General features: G+C 40.5%; 1 protein-coding gene across 2 annotated transcripts in view; it reads right to left on the bottom strand.

Annotated features, from left to right (window-relative positions):
• The window catches only part of PRKN (parkin RBR E3 ubiquitin protein ligase), a 1,404,897-nt gene that overhangs the window by 700,184 nt on the left and 690,788 nt on the right, over window positions 1–13,925 (bottom strand). The gene's annotated exons all lie outside the window — the stretch shown is intronic.

Genomic DNA, 13,925 nt, shown 5'->3' with positions numbered 1-13,925 from the left:
GACAGAGTGAGACTCTGTCTCAAAAAAATAAAAAATAAAAATGAATACCATGGAATTGGAGCTGTCCTCAGAGTATAAACCAATAAATGAACATCATGGTTCATAATCTATTTTGTATTAGATAGCTCATGAGTTCATCTCTTCAAGAACTGAGTTGCTAAAATTTAGTTCCTGAACCTGTAAACATTTGGACTTACGGCAATTCTTACCAGATGGTGGCCACTCTCTTCAACATGTCTTTAGCCACAAAGCACTATTTGATGGAGAGAGTAACAGTGTTCGATTTCTTCAGCTCCTCTTAATGCTCCAATTGCCTCCAGTCCCCACCCATTCCCCTACCTCTCTTTCTAAACAGATTGGTTCTCACCTTTTCAAAGGGTTTAGGTTGTTATTAAGGTTTAGTTTAGCTTTGCTTTGTGTTTTGAGGTCCACCTGTCATATCTGTGACAGAATCTGCAGGAGGTACTCCAGTTGTGATCACTGGGAAGAAAATACGGCGAAATCAGACTAACCCGTAGTTCTCGGTATATCATTGCACAGCTTCTAAGGAACCACAATTTAAACAGTGCATGATAACCAGTATTAATGGATTATAGCCCCTAAATTGTAGAAATTGTGACTTTGTAGACTCCTAAGCATTTTCCAGTTTGGGTAACCTTTCTATTATTTACTTTCTGGCGATCGACAGATCGTGTCAGTCACAGTGTGTCCCATACGTATGGCTGACATACCCTATCCTAGAGTGGCTACTTGTTTAGAACATTTCTACTGACCCTGCATGTTCCCTAAGAGGAAACACAGGGTCTTGCTGAGAAGGCTCTCAAGCTTCACCCCCATGCAGTGTAGTCTGCATTTCTAGTTTTGTGGTTTAGTTCTCATAGAGCCATAGGCCATAATTATTCAGCTGTAATGAACCTCACAATGCATCAATGCATTCTTTTCCATTTATATTTGCTTTTACTTAAATGAATATATTTCATTTAAATAAAAGCAAATATGTGTTTGCAAGATGTTCACAAGAATTTTAATAACATAAATGAAGTAAACATTTCTTTTATTTAAATAAAAGCAAGCATAAATGGAGAAAAATGCACTGACTATGGTTCATGACTGAACTATAGTCCTTTTTTTTTTCTTTTTTTGAGACACAGTCTCGCTATGTTGCCCAGGCTGGAGTGCAGTGGCCAATCTCAGCGCACTACAAACTCCACCTCCTGGGCTCAAGCAATCCTCCCACCTCAGCCTCCGAAATAGCTGAGATTACAGGCATGTACCCAGCTAATTTTTTTTTTTTCATTTTTCAGAGAGATGGGGTCTCATAATGTTGCCTAGGCTGGTCTCAAACTCCTGGGCTCAAACAATTCTACTGCCTTGGCCTCCCAAAATGGTGGCGTTATAGGCATGGCCTACTGTGCCTGGCTGAACTATAGCCCTTTTAAGCACTGAATGCATTTAAAATATTTTCATTGTTCTATCAATAAAATATCCACATTTAAATGCATGCCTTATAATAATTAATACTACTCACTATTAAATACTAAATTAGAACTGATTCTCTAAAGGATCTTCATATATTGTACATTGTGCTAAGTAATATGAGTTCTAATAGCTTAATATAAAATTACTTAATGGCACTTACAATTCTTGTAAACATCAGTATAAGTTTTAATAAAATGGTGGAAGCACATGGAGAAATGGTTCTTTGATTGTTAAAATAGTTCATTTCCATAAGGCAGGTAAGAAATTAGTAAGTTAGATAACTGTTAGTCCATTTTCATGCTGCTGAAAAGGACACACCTGAAACCAGGAAGAAAAAGAGACTTCACTGGACTTAACATTTTCACATGATTGGCGAGGCCTCAGAATCATGGCAGGAAGTGAAAGGCACTTCTTACATGGTGGTGGCAAGAGAAAAATGAGGAAGAAGCAAAAGCAGAAACCCTTGATAAACCCATCAGATCTCGTGAGACTTATTCACCATCATGATAATAGCACAGGAAAGACCAGCCAACATGATTCAATGACCTCTCCCTGGGTCCCTCCAGCAACACACGGGAATTTTGGGAGACACAATTCAAGTTGAGATTTGGATGGGGACATAGCCAAACCATATCAGTAACCCTGAGGAAAAAATGACAATGTTAGGATCCAGAAAATAGAGACGTTTTTGAATAAGAAAAATCTTCAGATATACAGTTAAATGATCCCAACAGAATATCCTTCAGTTTTGAAAGCCAAGGAAGCTTCATTGAGTCCTGTGTCTGCATAAATGATCAGTGACATTTCAAAATTCACTGATGTGCAGTCTTTGCTTCACAAATGGACAAATGGAGATGAACAGAGGTCAGTGGACATGGACATAGAAGGAGAAGGAGTTACAGACAGACTCCTGAACTCTCAATCCAGCTTCTCAAATTGTCCAGCATATAGTTGCTATCGACTCAATTGTCCTTTGGAAAGGATGAAATCTCAGATAGTCTCAAAGTTCACTTTACATAGTAACCCATTTTGTCACCCCTGTAATATTTTGAAAAGGTAACGGTAACAAGAAAGGATCCTCGGTGTTCTTGGAAGGTTGACAAGAAGGAAGCAGTAGGAAGAGAAAGGCAGGAAAACGTTCATACTGGATCATCCATTTGCAGCGATTATAGATCACAGAGAGTTGCTGATAAAGACAGAATTTCAGTCAACCACTAAGCAGATTCCCACTGAGGAACACACTGGAGAAACACGAACAGTCGATGGCTGATGTTAATAACCCAATAAATACAAGACAAGAGTGGCGCCTCTACCCAGTTCTAAATGAACACCTCATTTGTATGTTGTGTTCTGAGTCTTAGCAAAGGTGAAACGCCAATTCTAATTTACCTTTATTCACACTTTGCCAGGGATGCAAGGAAGGCAGAAAAAATTGTACAAAATAATATTCTGTTTTTGTTCCCTTTAAGATTCTCTTTTACTCTTTTTGTTCCTTAAGCCATCGTTCCACCACAACCGCACTACGGACTGCGCAACTGCTGTCTCAGCCTTCAAAACACCTCAACTTCAACATGCTGAGATTACGTCTATTATGCTAATGAACTTCTAAGTAGAAACCCCCAAACAGGAACGAACAAACGAAAAGGAAGTAATGCACCACCTCCTGTTTCTCAGCCATCACCACCTCCCGGGTGCTTCCCAGAGCAGTTCCCTGCTGGCTGCTGCCGGGTTCCTGTAGGAGCCTCCTCCCTGCTGGGCATGTCCTCAACCCCCAGTCATCAAGACTAGCTCAGCCTGTGCAGCTCAGTTCAACCTCTAATTTCCCCAGGGTAGATTCCAGGCAGCCGCCCTGTTTCACGTCCTCTTAACATCCTATTTTCTTTCTCATCTTCCTTCTTGACAAGTCCAAGGTCATCAGGACTGGGCAGAGCTCCATCAAAGCAGGGAATGTTGATTTTTTTTTTTTTTTTTTTTTTTTGAGACGGAGTCTTGCTCTGTCGCCCGGTCTGGAGTGCAGTGGCCGGATCTCAGCTCACTGCAAGCTCCGCCTCCCGGGTTTACGCCATTCTCCTGCCTCAGCCTCCCGAGTAGCTGGGACTACAGGCGCCGCCACCTCGCCCGGCTAATTTTTTGTATTTTTAGTAGAGACGGGGTTTCACCGTGTTAGCCAGGATGGTCTCGATCTCCTGACCTCGTGATCCGCCCGCCTCGGCCTCCCAAAGTGCTGGGATTACAGGCTTGAGCCACCGCGCCCGGCCGGAATGTTGATTTTATACGCTGGAGCTGAGTGGACTGTCTGGCACAGAACAAGTGGCCAGTAGGATTAGGGAATGCATCAACCTTAATTTTCTATTCCTTTATTCCTGTCATGTCCTGTACCTCACAAAATGTTTCCAACCTTGCCAACATCACCACCTGTGAAAATCCCACCACCCACCCCTTGGGCCTCACCTCCTCCATGAAGTCCTCTTTGATCACCTTTGTGTTTTCTGAACCCCATAAGCACTTTCTGTGCATGTTTCATGTCACTCATGAAATACTAACTGGTGTTATTTCTCTGCCCTGTTCACAGGAAAGTCCTTGCACGGTCCTTCACATCCAGCCTTATTAGCACTTAGGTCCTGGTATAAAAATCGTTTGCTTACATGTTTCACTCCATCCCCAATTTTTCCCAAACTATGAAAGCAGTGAATTCAATACTCGTTTTTCTATCCTAATGCTTGGCACAGAAGAAATGCTTGGTAAGCTTTTTACTTGCTCTGCGGAATCTGAATTGCAGTGATTTCTGTGAAGTCTTTTCTACTCGGCTAGATGCCTACATCCTGAAGGTCAGTCTTTGTTTTCTGCATAGTGACCAGCACAACAAATCAATGTGTTACAACAATTATCTACATTTCTTTCAATGGAAAGATGCAAATTTTAAAAATGATCTTTTGCTTTTCCACTCTTGAAACATAAACACTTTCTCTGTACCTTGTAAATAAGACTCACGTAAGATGATCACCACCAAAGTTATTTTCCTAAGCCCTGAGTATTAAGGGGAATGATGACTGCCTACTTGAGGAAGTTCAGATGATCTGAAGATCCCAAACTATGGTCCTTTCTCCAAGAAACGTTAGTGGAAGGGAGTGTTTCACCACATGTGGGTCAACAGCACATGACATCGTCTCAGTTGTGATTTGATTCTCCATATGCTTATAATTTCCATTCTAAATCTCAAGTATGGTAAACTGGCTTTAAAGGATTTTTGCCACATATATCTTAAAAACTAAATTTTACTGTGGCTCTTGATAACTTTTTGAGAGCTAGCTTGACCTGAGTAAGAGAGATGATAGCTTCTTAATGACCGCCATCAAGGCATGATGAAGTACGCGTCCCCGGGAGCCATCAATTACCTGCTGGAAGGACCAGGCGGGCTGTTTCCCGGCCAAGAAACAGGCCTCAATCTCTTGGCCCATTACTCTCACGTCTTCCTTCTATTCTTCTCACTCCATTAGGCTCCTGTGTATCTGCACCGAGGCTATCTCAGAGTGACCTCCCATCTCTAATCCCTGATATTTCCATTTGGGTCTAATCTACCATCCTGATTGAAACATTCGGGAATGCTTACAGCAGTATTTAATCTTTCTTTGCTCTGGTTCTCAGAATCTCATTTATAAATCTATTTGAAATTATCTTTTTTTGTATCTATTGCTATCTTCTCCGGTAGATCGATATGTACTCTCTCCTACTCTAAAACCTAGTGGTCTAGAAGCACACCTCTTTCTGAGTAATCGAGATAAAGTGCTTGGTTGTTTCTTTGTTGTCAGGGCCTTTGTCTAAACCTGCAATGCAACCATCAATACAGCCTCGGACTGACACGTTTGACTTTTGAATCATTCTATGGAAAGGCAAAAAAAAAAATGAAGAAATAAGATTTTTGAAGCCTCTGGGGTTTATAAACAGGTTTTAAATTCCTCATATTTGAGTATGTTGTAGTAATATGCATGATTTTGTTCTACTGTATATAAAGTATGATGCAAAGTATTCTATAGAATAGGGAATAACAGGCCGGGCGCGGTGGCTCAAGCCTGTAATCCCAGCACTTTGGAGGCCGAGACGGGCGGATCACGAGGTCAGGAGATCGAGACCATCCTGGCTAATACGGTGAAACCCTGTCTCTACTTAAAAATACAAAAAACTAGCCGGGCGACGAGGCGGGCGCCTGTAGTCCCAGCTACTCGGGAGGCTGAGGCAGGAGAATGGCGTAAACCCAGGAGGCGGAGCTTGCAGTGAGCTGAGATCCGCCACTGCACTCCAGCCTGGGTGGCAGAGCAAGACTCCGTCTCAAAAAAAAAAAAAAAAAAAAAAAGAATAGGGAATAACAGATCATCAAGTGTAAAAAACAGCTGACATTCACCTTGACTAGGAGTTTCCTGGAACAGGGAAGCAAGAAGTATCTTTGACAGTTAAAAAACATATTTTGGAAATTGCATATTGCTGGAAAGATGGCATCATAGACTAAACCAAGGTCGTGTTCTGTGATAGCAGTGTGGACACTTGTATTTGACATGTGCAGATTCTCTGCTACAGGCACACTGGTTCCGGCACCTGGTTTTCTTTCTCTGGAGATTAATTTTTCACGTAGCAGTTTACAAGGAGTCTTTAACACTACCATGAAGATGGCTGTTAATTCAGTTTTCCACCAAGTTATAAAAGAGCCTTGATGAAAAAGAAGTTATGTCATGGTTATCTCACAGAAAAAGGAGAACTAAACTGAGGTTAGGGTTCATACCCTCAAAGATATTCAGAAGTTCTTAAAATATTACCTTAATTTTTATAGGACACTTAAAAAACGGACACTTTTTTTCATGGGCAACTAATGCATTTTCATATATCAATGAAATTTTGATTCAAATTTGTAAGATTTAAACTAATTCTGTAAAAAAAAAAAAAAATCTATCTTCTAATTTTAACCTTAACCATTCAAAAAAGAACAAGAAACTTTTTGTTATCAAGTACTCAAAACTTGGTTTAGAAATAAGCTGTCCTTGAGTCTGAATGCTGGATCGGGTTTTTGAAAAATGTTCTAAGAAAACTTTCTAGTTTGTCACCCCAAATTGCATGTCAGACAACAGAGAACACTTTGTCACGCTTAGACACCATTCAATCATAATCTGAGTTTGACTTCAAAGTTTTCACAATTCAATTTTGTTTAGAATTAAGAAAATATGACTGTGGAGAACAATGTAAGGGCAGGCAGAGCATTTGTCTTCAGCCAAACACCAGGGCACAAGGAAAAGGGGAGTGAATGAGTCCATTTGTCTTTTACCTCTGTTTTCATTTTGTACTCTCTACATTTAGGTGTCCAGTTGCCCTTTGACCACAATGGGACCCCTGAAAGGTCACAAAAGCTGGAATTGCTTAAATATATATTTGGAGATGTTTGTGCTGATAGTTATTACGCAGTGCAGACAAGCATGGGCAACATGAGAATATGGAGACCACTCCCATCATGTGCAAATAAAGACCGTCAGACTATCTCAGGGACACTTTTCAATCCAAGGTCGTTTTTTAAAAACAAAAGCAAACCAACCTTTTATTGTTATTAGATACCAGAAAACAAACCAACAAAGAAACAAACATACAGTTCACACATGAAACCATCCTGAGAAATTCTGAGTCTCATTTTCTGTGATTCGAATGAAGTCTAAAACAACAATAAAAACAAACAAAAGAAATGCAGACTCCTTGGAGGATAGTAATTTGATCAAACTAAAACATGATTAAGAAACTTTTTGGACATAAAATACGGAAATGACTTCTGACATAAATCAAAATTGCTCAGTATTAGGAGACGTATTTGCTATTAATTTTGTTTCAGTTAACATCTCTCAAGAACATGAAATCAGAGGTACAGACCATGAATATTAACTTGTATTCAAACTAATGTTCCAGTTGGCATATACTGAGCCTAAGAGGGAGAAAGTGTGAAAAATAGATTGCATGTTGAATAAGATGAAAACACTCTATTTATTATACTGAGTTTAACAGTTACATTATTTATTACAGTTCAGGGGATAGTTTTAAGTATCTAATTTCATTTGAAATAAATCTTGGAGTTATTGTAAGAGGTCCTACGCTACTGCTTCTGATAAGAAAAAAAAAAGTTTGATGTATAAGAGTTGAACTCCAGTCAAAATCAAATAATCTAAAAAAGAAACTATTATTTTACATAACACTTCAGGTAAATTCTGCCTCTCAAAAATATATGATATATAAAAAATATGATAGGTTGTGCAGTAGGAAATCAACACCCCTCCACAAGAATTTATTTGAAATAACCTTTAAAGTCATTTATTACTTTAAAGAGATGATTTAAATTTTCTTTCTTTTTTATTTGAGGGAATTCCCCCACCCTAAGCCCTACTGTGTGACTGTCAGGTGTGAGAGAACAGGCAAGGTTCCTGCGGTTGGTTAACGGGCTCCTCATTACCAGAAAAACACAGCCAAAGCCAGAGGTCCCGGAGGGGAGCGTTTGATGACAACAGAGCTCAGTGTTACAAGTTATGATTCAGAACTCAGAAATAATGCTCAGACACTAGGACTCTGGGGTTTTCCTTAGTCTATGCGTGCCCCAGTAAGAGAAATACACATCCCCCATACAGATGCAGACACAAATTATTGCTCTGAAGTTTTTAAGGCCAGTGTGTCCAATCTTCTGGCTTCCCTGGGTCACATAGGATGAAGAAGAATTGTCTCGGGTCACACATAAAATACACTAACACTAAAAATAGCTGATGAACTGAAAAAAAAAAAAAAATCACACAAAAAAAAATCTCATAAGAGAGTTTACAATTTGTGTTGGGCCACATTCAAAGCTATCGTTGGTGACATACAGTGCCGCAGGTTGAACAAGCTTGGTTTAAGGTATCATAGGTAAATTATAAAATGAAGACTGACACAGAGTAACTAAAGTCTGATGCCATATCCAAAGTCAAATTAGTTTCACTAATGGAGAAAATCCTAATTGATTTCATCCCCTTTTTAATCTCAAGCCTATATCCTTTGAGCTGACTGGAATTCTTTTTATAAAAAGGTAAGAACACATAGTAGGCTCTCTCCTAAAATAACAGCGATTAGCATAAAGCTGAATTGGGTTCAGGTTTCTCTGTCTATAAGAGAGTTAGGGTCAAGTTTGTATTTGCACTCTTAAAAACCACGCGTAAATTTTACTGCTATTTAAAATGATCTACTAAGATTATCTTTAAGTGTATAAATATTAATTAATTAAGAATATATTAGGAATGCTGTTATTTTAAATTCTAAGTACATGGATATTTTGTCTAAGTGATAGAAATTCAAAATTTTAATAAACTTAAAATACATAAAATAAATTCTATATAGGGTCCAAAATACCGTCAAAACCTTGACTTTAGAAAATACAGGAGTCAGAGTTTATATTTAGCTGCATTGGGAAAACGCGATCCAGAAAAATGGTTTTAAGAGAGAGTGAAAGAGTTCAGCTGACACTAAGCACTGAACTTGGGCTAGCTATTGATATGGTTAGTCCTGTAACCCTCAGTCCCTTTACTTAACAGACGTTTAGTTGGTGTTTATTACATATGGCAGAAAAAACATAGTTGGATATGATGCTTCCTTTTCCTACCTTGATAAGAATATCTCTGAGGTATTTATGATCCTGAATTCCCTGTTTAAATACAAATTTAGCTATACTCCAAAATATCTGCTATGTGGTACCCTTTCATTGTGGCTTGTTCCCTTATTTCCATTTAGATTTTGACATTGACTCAGTGATTTGCATGTCCACGTGTAACAGATTTTTAGAGTTATATTTTTGCTATTGATATTTAAATTTCTTAAGATCCTAAAACATGATCAGTTGTTGATATCCTCCAGTTGCCAAGTGACTGTATCCTGATGTCATGGGCTCACTGGTGGTATGAATCAGATGCATCCTTCCTAAGCTTGTACTGCAGGAGCCTCCAACTCCGCAGAGAGCTGTGTTACTCTCTCTCCCACCATGGTATTACATTTATCCACGTATTTTGTTAATTCTGACAATGTTTCCTTAGTACATTTTGAATCCATGTTACTAAGATCATACCATTTTAAACTGCTTTATCTTCCTGGGTTACTAAATCTTTCTGTCCTCAGAACCTCAAAAGTCTCTTTTTCCTGGGATTCTGAACATATTTTTCCTCAAAATCTTGAAAGTCTCTTTTTTAGTAATGTTTCTACCCTCGCCTAATAATCTATTTTATGTGCAATTAAAATGGTTTCAACAGCATTCTTGAGTTAATACTTGCCTGGATTATTACCGTCCATTCTTTTACTTTTGTTGTTTTTCTGCTCACCTCTTTTAGGTATGTCTTTTGTAACCTGCGTAAAGCTAGATTCTCTTCCTTTAACCCAGTCTAAGAGTCATTGTCTTTTAAACTTCAGTTAGTGCATTTCAATTTCTTTTCCTTTCTGTTACATGAGGTTTTACTTGTGCCATTTTTGTGTGTGCTACTTAAGTTGTCCCACTTTCCTATATTTCACCCCCTCTTTTTTTTTTTCCATCTCCCAATTTGGCATTTTGTATTTTAGTTCAATCCCTTGAATGGTTATACTAGACAATGGAGGTTCACCTCTAACTTTGAGGGTTTAATGTTGACAATGACTAGACTGATCAGGTGACTGGTCCAGGAATTGCTTCCCGGGAGGTCCCCAGCCTGAGGTTCCAATAAGGGTGAGGAAGATAATGACCTTGGCACAGGGACCATGACCTTTGAGGACATAGCTGGCTGCTCTCCTGGAGAAGGGGCTTTCTACTAGGCCCAGAGGAGCATGGTCCACGCAGAATACTGAAGACCTTTGAACTCAAGCCCTCACTGGGACTTGAGGCCACTCCCCGCTCCCCGCAACCACTGTGGCCACACTGCTGGAATTGATGAGGGGCCAGGGTACTGAACAGCAAGGACTCAAATACAGAGAAGACAGGGAGGCCCAGCTCTGAACCTATAAACGCATGGTGTTTGGAAAGGTCTTGAGAAGCAGCAGCCATTATTTACTCCCAGAAAATTCACCAGGCAAGTCCCATATGTGTTAGGAGTGTGAGGAACTATACACGTCCTACAAGTGCTACAATGACAAGAAAGGGTCCAAAACTCCCCCCTCATTTGGCACCAGGATCTTCTATGCAAGAAAAGGTCTTTTGAGTGCAGGGAAGATGAAGAAACCTGGAGCCAAAGCTGTCACCTCCTTCAGAATTCCAAAATCCACACCACAGAAGGGATTTGTTGGGGAAGCCAGGCTGAGAAAGTTCCCACTCACTCAGCATGGAGAACTCACACCCAGGAGAGGCCACCTATGAGAGATGCTTCAGCCACACTCAGGCCTTAAGCATCATGAATGCTCACACTGGAGAGATGCCTGGTGAGTGCAATGAGTGTGAAGAAGCTTCATTTGTCACCGGGAACTTCATAGGCTAATAGGCCTCATGAGCACGGCCAGTATTCCGCCACAGATACACACTCAAGAGTGCACACCAGACATGGTCTTAGGGTTGCTATGCACGTGCCTCCTTATCCTTGCTCAGGAACAATGTGTTCCCACCTGAGAGGCAAGCAGGAACGTGGCCTTTGTGAGAAAGCCTTTGGTCATGATGCAACCCTATGTCCAAAGCACGCGTGCCAAGGGCCATGGGGTGGCCTCAAGGGCCACAGAGGTGCGAGGCCTTCGGGGGTGATGATGTACTTTCTGACCTTCCCTGGAACCCAGGGGTAGTTGTCACCCATAGGGCTGATGGGAAGAAGCCTTCCTTCCTCTCCATCCTGGTGGAGCAGCTGCCGCCCCCACATGATCAAAGAACGCAGCCTCTAGTGTCACCCACACTACCCTGGAGCGAATCCGGACTGTCCTGTGCACAGAATTGGCCTAATCTAGACAAGGGGATCAAGGGGTGTCAGCTGGAAGCTTCTGGACAAGGCTTCCTTGCCCCATGGATTTTAAAGTCTCTATGTGACAGCTGTGATGGCTTCAGACAGCCTACGAGTCCCCTTATTTGTGGACTGTGGTATCCAAAGTGGGCGGAAGGTGCCCTAGAACAAATCCTCCAATGATAGGTGGAATGACTGTATTATCAGATGAGATCGGGCATATTCAGGGTGGTATGGCTGTAGATAGGAATGACTGTATTATCAAATTCGATCTTCCATGTTTTTTAAATTCTCTTTTATATTTTAAATCTATTATTATGTTCTGGCAGCATTTAGGATAATTTTTTTTCAGGTCCAATTTCAGATCTGAGTTCTATTTTCTCTTTTTAGCTATGTCTTATTTGCTGTTCAGCCCATTTAGTAAACTTTGTGTCAATTATTAAAATTTATATATAATTCTAGAATTTCAGGTGTATGTGCTTAATTCGACTGGATATTTCCTTTTTTTTTTTTTTTTTTGAGACGGAGTCTCGCTGTGTCGCCCAGGCTGGAGTGCAGTGGCCGGATCTCAGCTCACTGCAAGCTCCGCCTCCCGGGTTTACACCATTCTCCTGCCTCAGCCTCCCGAGTAGCTGGGACTATAGGCGCCCGCCACCACGCCCGGCTAGTTTTTTGTATTTTTTAGTAGAGACGGGGTTTCACCGTGTTAGCCAGGATGGTCTCGATCTCCTGACCTCGTGATCCGCCCGTCTCGGCCTCCCAAAGTGCTGGGATTACAGGCTTGAGCCACCGCGCCCGGCCTCGACTGGATATTTCCAATAGTTTTCTTTTTTTTTTTTTAATCTTTGTCTTATACAGCTTTATTTTTTAAACATATTAAGCATCCTTATACTCTATCCTTGATGATTTCAATTTCTATGTTCTTTACTGTTTTGAATTCTGCTCACTCTTATTCACCATGGCTTGTTTCCACATATATTTTGTGATTTTTCTGATTGTTAGTTTATGTTCCTTGAAATGCTGACTGGGAAAATCATTTCAGGACTCCTTTGAAAGACAGGGTTCCTAGAGGATTTGGGCTACTCCCAGCCCAGTATCCAGGACTACAACTCATGACCGACTGCATTAAACAACATCCCAGACCCAGGACTTTCTGTGCCGCACAGGAAGAGTGAATATTGGCCCCAGTTTCAGTTACAGATATAACTCAAACATTATACATATACTGTTGTATATATGTATACCCTATACATACATATAATGTTGACCCTAAAAACTTGTAAGCATAAGCCTATCGGGTTGTACCTACAAGTTTTTAAGGGCAAGATTATATGTATGTATATATGTATCACACATATGTATCTGTGGAAACATAGACGTATATATAATTGCACTATTAGATGTAATTATATCTACATATTATGTATGCTATAATATATACATATTACATTTGTATACATGTAAAGGTATGTAATTATACTTAAGAATGCCACCCTAGGAAATACGCACTTTAATTTCATCCCAGTGGGAAACTGGCAAGACTATGTGATGTCTCAAAAATCTGTGAGTGACATACAAGTCATTATTTTTCTTCAGGATTTCTTTCCTCAGGATTGAGATGAATAAAAATCTGTCCATAGCCCCTAGCCCTAGTCTGGTGGACAGTGACTGTTGATTGTTGCCCACTGCTATCTTGGTATCCTTCCGATCAGCCAGCAGATTGGCGAGAGAAAGTTCCTCCAGTGATTCTCGCTCAAACACAGTACCTGTTGCTGTTGACAGACTCTGTTCCTTAGAGAAGATATGAACGGCCAGCTGGCTCTGACAGTTTGGGAACTAACGCTGACATTTGTGTTGGCACCATAACAGTATTTACAACTCAGGAAATGTATACAGTCAGATTACCACGGAGCCAGCGAGTTTTGAGGTTTAAAAAAAAAATACAACAATATACATGTTAAACATGACCATAATAACAAAATTATCTTAAAAATAATTTCAGAGCAGCCGGGTGTGGTGGCTCATGCATGTAATCCCAGCACTTTGGGAGGCCGAGGCGGGCAGATCATGAGGTCAGGAGATTGAGACCATCCTGGCTAACACAGTGAAACCCCGTCTCTACTTAAAATACAAAAACAAAATTAGCCAGGCATGCTGGCAGGCACCTGTAGTCCCAGCTACTCGGGAGGCTGAGGCAGGAGAATGGCGTGAACCCGGGAGGCGCGGCTTGCAGTGAGCCGAGATTGCGCCACTGCACTCCAACCTGGGCAACAAAGCGAGACGCTGACTCAAAAATAAACAAACAAACAAACAAACAAACAATAAATTCAGAGCTTAGGGATTCTTTCAGGAAATATCTGCTATCTATGAAACATACGGCATATACTTGCAAAGAGAGAAAGGATTACAAAGAACAGAGGATGGTAATTCGATTACAGAGCTGGCCACCCATACTATATTTTGTAATAGTCCACTATGTCAGAAAACTACTAAAGAAAGGTAGAAGGAGGTAAAGCAGAAAAA

Source organism: Trachypithecus francoisi, unplaced genomic scaffold, assembly GCF_009764315.1.
Source record: "Trachypithecus francoisi isolate TF-2019V2 unplaced genomic scaffold, Tfra_2.0 Lachesis_group15, whole genome shotgun sequence".
Taxonomy (NCBI): domain Eukaryota; kingdom Metazoa; phylum Chordata; class Mammalia; order Primates; family Cercopithecidae; genus Trachypithecus; species Trachypithecus francoisi.
The sequence above is the reverse complement of the archived record's forward strand: the minus strand, read 5'-3'. Positions and strand labels throughout refer to the sequence as shown.